This window comes from Pimephales promelas, chromosome 1 (genome assembly GCF_988280905.1).
Source record: "Pimephales promelas chromosome 1, fPimPro1.hap1.1, whole genome shotgun sequence".
Lineage (NCBI taxonomy): Eukaryota > Metazoa > Chordata > Actinopteri > Cypriniformes > Leuciscidae > Pimephales > Pimephales promelas.
In genome coordinates, this window is record NC_142769.1 from 26347695 (window position 1) to 26353152 (window position 5458).

The following is a 5458-nucleotide window of genomic DNA, read 5'->3' on the forward strand; positions in this document are numbered from 1 at the left end:
GTGTCTCCCCAAAGAAACTACACTTAAAGGCATGTGGTAAGCACCCAGTGTTGCCATGTAAACGTTCAGTGTGGAGGGGGATAACCCTGTTGTGAAATTTTCCAGCAGGATCTCCAGCACTGAATCCACTAGGCAGTAACTGGCTGCAACCGGTGTTCACCACACCATGAAGTTAAAAGTGTCCACTTCAGGGCATATAACTTCCTTGTGGATGAAGTGGAGTGGAGGATGGTCTCAAAAACCTCAGTTGAGAGACCTGAACTTATGAGCTGGGCCCCCTCAGAGGCCAAACCCACAGATTGAACAGCTCTGGATGGGGGTGAAGAATCATACCGCTCGCCTGAGAGAGTAGGTCCCTCCTGATCGGAATCTCAAGAGGAGAGCTGTCGAGGAGAGGAACTAGGTCCACAAACCATACTCGGGCCGGATATATAATTACCCTATATATATATACAATTATCCAAAATGTCCAAATGTGTGATGCGATCTGGGAATATATTTTAGTAATTATCATAGATTAGGTATTATTCGAAAGCTTACGAACTCAAAATTCAACCTGTGAAAACCGTTTTGAAATTGGACGATTGAGAGGCAAGCAAGGTCTTTTAAACGAGCAGCTTCAAACTCCGCATCACATCACACGATAACACTGCATACAAATAAATAAATAAAAACTTGCGTGCTGTTGTAGTTCACCCAGGACTTTATTCTGTTATGTGGTTTATTTCGATAGGCGAAGTGTCTTTGCAGTGTTGAGAGAAGGAGAGCTAAACGGGAGATGTTGTTTATTGCCCCTCCACTCTACCTGCGTGTTCTTAAAGAGAACAGTCTTTTCAGCTGGCCATTATAAATCGCCATTTTTCTGCACTTAACTAGTGAATTTTCCCAAGATATATTCAGAGATGATAAACAAGATGTTATAGAATAATAATTTAATAAAAACCCAATTTTTACAAAAAAAAAAAAAAAAACTGACATTCAATCTTTAATTTTTTTTTTAATTATTATTTATTTTATGTGAAAACTCCTGCCTAGTGAAACTAAAGACATACTAAAGCACTTAGACATATATTGATTCACAAACAGAGCACTTGCTGAAGGCACAGAAGCTGACCCGGTTGTGATTCTGGGATGCTTTAGAGTTTCTTGGTCGATGACATCACCTGCCTATGTATTGCCATTGGACTGATTCCACACTGCAAAAACTCAAAATCTTGCCAAGTATATTTTTCTAATTTCTAGTCAAAATATCTCAGCTCACTTAATATAAGACAAAATTACCTAAAGACCAAGATTTAAGTAAGATACAGGAGCTTGTTTTTAGACAGTGCATCTTGAATATCTTGTTAAGTGAAACTGTCTTAAAAATATCTTGTTTTGAGTCATATCTCAGATGAAACAAGCTTTTTTGATATTTTGACAGTTTTTTAAGCTGCTGTGTTATTTGTAAAAGATGAATCGTCTTGTTTCAAGAAACAGACTTAACTTGAATTGAGACAAATCTGCTTCATTGAAAACTGCAGGCCAACATGCCCAACTCACAACAACTCACAATGACATGACAGCAAAAAAAAAAACAAAAAAAAAAAAACGTAATTTATTTACGTATAAACAACTTTACCAACATACAAATTTGTATGTATTCCTATTTAACTTATGCATATTAAAATCGTGGTTTTGACTCTATTGCATTCAATTGTCTTATCAATTAAATTTTCAGTCTCATTTATTAATAGTTTAACGTTACTCATAAATAATAACATTTCGTTCTGTTCGTGCCTTTTGCTGCAAACTCGCTTTGAAGCATTAGCCTACATGGTGTTTAACAATAATATACTTTAAAACCTTCCCATATGGAAAAGGTTTGCTAAAAACTCCTGTGATTTGTATATGTTCCAACAGAATATTGTAAGGGACATATGCAAAAACCACATATATAAATTGCATAATATTAATGTATTTTTAATCATATTATGTAATATGTGTCCTACAAACAACTAAAGCAATATAGATTTTCATGAAGTAAAAATAAAAAAATGCAAATTTAATATGAATTTCCAGCATGGATGTGTATAAACAGAGGACAAGATAAGAACCAGCATGAGGGAGCCTACTGATTGATTTATTTACTGCACTGAGTCGAGGCCTATGCCTGTATCAGTCATGGTTACATACTGTATAATCTGCCTTAGATTAAAAACACAACATTTAAACTACACACACGCAAGCGCACATTTTAATTACAAAATTATTTTTATTAGAATGTGTTCTACAAGATGCAGTTCCATATTTCACATATCAATAGTTTTCATTTTATATCCTGCATCGATTTCATTTTCATTTGTGACAATTTCTCTAAACTTTATCACAGTACAACCTACAAACAAAAAACTTTCCTAAATGTTGAAGTGTTGAAGTCTTTATTAACTAAAATCTCTGAATATAATTTACTCAATAGTTTGAGTTGAACATACCGAAATAAATGACTAAAACTCCAACAATTAATTTTGTCTGAAATTTACAGTTATATTTAAGTTGTTCACTAAAATAGGCTAATTTAGTTTTTGACTAACCAATTATTAATTTAAAATACACTTAGCTAATATTTGTGAAATTTCCATCACAATATTTGAGACTGGATAATTAAACTGATCTGTCTCAAGAACCACAAATATTTCTAAAATAAAATCAATATTATTATTTAACACGCATAAGAAATTAATTAAGTTTACTCAATTAAAATGTATTTTATTGTCTATGATTACAACAACGCACCCCTCCCCACCCTCTGACGTGACGACAACTCAACGGTTGAACTTGAGTGAGCGCTGTTTGAACTTGCGGTTGCGCGCTGTTTGAACTCTCCCAGTCCAGAAAAGAAGAGATCTCTTCTCCTCTTCTCTTCTCATCGGCGCAGAATTGGAGCATTTCCACCTGAAATTAAGGTTTGTTTGTTTTATTTTATCTGTATAATCATTAATATGCTTTAAATAATGTTATTTAATGCAAAAGAACATACAGAGCCGCAATGTTACTCACCTTAAACGAGTGTCGACTTGCGCCTGCCTTTTCGCGTGATTGTAAGGCCTTGCATAAAAAAAAAAACACACGACTATATTCTTAAAGATAATGGATATAACTAATTTGGATGATAAAATGTCCTCAGAACTGTGCACTGGTTGTTTATTGGCAGGTTATGGAGTCAGTCGCGTCGCAGCATTTTTCGGCTGTGAGTGACGCAGGACGGCGGTCTAAATTTAGAAGTTTCCCCGCAGAGGCGAGTCCATCTCCGGCATGGGAACCAGCGCTGACCCGGTGAATACTGGATAACAGACCGGTTATTACACTTGAATTACTTTAATGTTTAGGCCTAAATGTTTAATTTTTACATCGAAAATGTTTCTTACATGAGTTTAGATGTAGTCAATATTGTATAACTTATGTGTTAAAAATAGAATAAAATATGTTTGCTGTAATGTTAGGATATTAATTGACAATAAAGGCCGTGTCATGTAGTTATGCTGGTGGTTGTATGGAATATTTTACAAAGGTTTAGAGGAAATAAAAAAAAAGTTAATATTACTGCCATATAAACACAGTTTATATTACTCATAATTATTTGTTTTTAAATGTTTCCCCCCAATTATTTCTACTCAAGTTTATTTGTTAATGTACCAAATGCAGTTACTCAGATCGATTTAATTTGTTTTACTAACATTTACTCAGTTAATACAGTGTAAGTAATTGCTTTCACTGCTTAAAAATTTAATCAATATTCTAAGTTTAAAAAGGTTAGTAAATCATATTAAATGTTTTTAGAGTGCATCAACACCAGAGTTCATGTCACATACTAAAACATATTCGAGCCAATTTTAATCACTGTTCTAGAAACATATTTGATTCAACTTTGTTCATTTGCAATAATATGTTGTTGTTTTTTTATGAATTTTTTTCTTCTGCTGAACAAGAAGAAAGATATTTATTTGGTACCGGTTTTGACATTTTCTCACTAAATAAATTATTGCGATTTAAACATGTAACGTTATGTTTGTTGTTTTTATTTATAATTGTAACGTTAGTTACATAGTTTTAAGAAATGGGTTAGGGTAGGATTAGTGGCTCAAACTATATTTTAATGCTTTATTGTTAATAAAACTGCCATTGCCCTACACATTATGTTCATTACGTTTTATCCTTTTAAAGGGATTGTTCACTTTGAAATTAATTTTTGATATGTTTTCGCTTACCTCAAGGGCATCCAAGATGTAGGTGTCTTTGTTTCCACAGTATTTTCAACTTTGACAGACAACACAGGTTCGACCAAAAAATGTCAGTCATATAATGCAGGTTTAGGGGGTCCACCTCAAAGAGCATGCACAGAGAAGTCAAAATTAAACATGATTTAATGACTCTTGAATGTAAGTACACACTTATGGCCAAAGACACGAAATGAGTGGAGGGGGTGGGAAAACGAACAGTATTTATATAGTTTTTACCTCTTGTAAACAGCCATGTCGAACTGATCTGAATCAGATGTTGCTGACGCGCGAGAGATCACTTCTGGCGTAATGTTGGACACGGTTCGGTTCAGTTTGACATCTGATTCAGATCAGTTTGACATGGCTGTGAACAAGAGGTAAAAACTATATAAATACTGTTTGTTTTCTCACACAAAACGCTCGTTTCGTGTCTTAGGCCATCAATGTGTACTTACATTTACGAGTCATTAAATCATGTTTAATTTGGACTTCTCTGTGCATGCTCTTTGACGTGGACCCCCATACCTGCATTATATGACTGACAGACAACAACGGTTTGACCGAAAAATGTCAAAATTGAAAATACTGTGGAAAAGAAGACACCTACATCTTGGATGCCCTTGAGGTAAGCTAAAACATCAAAAATTAATTAATAAGTGAACTATCCCTTTAATATTGTCTATAAAATCGGTATGTTTAGGTGTGGGAGTAGGGTAAAGAGATCTTTCATTTATAATCTATAAAATATTCTACTATGTTTTTATATTGCAGCTCCATAAATACTTTTACCGTTTTGTGCATTCCTCTGGGAATTTTTGCGGTTTAAAAAATTAAATAAAAAAGGTTAAATGTAAGTCTATTTTTCACTTTTTCTGTTTAGTAAACAGTAGTTAATGTCTTAAATCTAGTAGGTAAAATGTCTTGAATCTAGAACCATGTCACTTTTGTTGAGCTTACAAGAAGGTATACACTTGAGATGATTACAGTATGGTAAATTATGGCTTATTATGGCAAAAGAGGACTGCCTAATATGAGTCAGGAATGCTAACTTCAAGGCATTTTGTCTCAAAATGCCAGTTTCCAATCTTATTTCAAGTTGGTGGTGACTTATATCTAGAAGAGTGTAACAATTATAGAACTAAAAATTAGTTAAATACACTTGAAACAAAGAGGATGACAAAAGAAAATGCTACTTTTGA

At 33.8% G+C, this 5458-nt stretch overlaps 1 long non-coding RNA gene across 1 annotated transcript; it reads left to right on the forward strand.

Annotated features, from left to right (window-relative positions):
- Positions 1-2759: 2759 nt before the first annotated feature.
- Positions 2760-4040, forward strand: LOC120479126 (uncharacterized). The gene is made up of 2 exons (XR_005622835.2): positions 2760-2945; positions 3194-4040. It is a non-coding gene; the product is annotated as an uncharacterized LOC120479126 (long non-coding RNA).
- The last annotated feature ends 1418 nt before the right edge of the window (positions 4041-5458 follow it).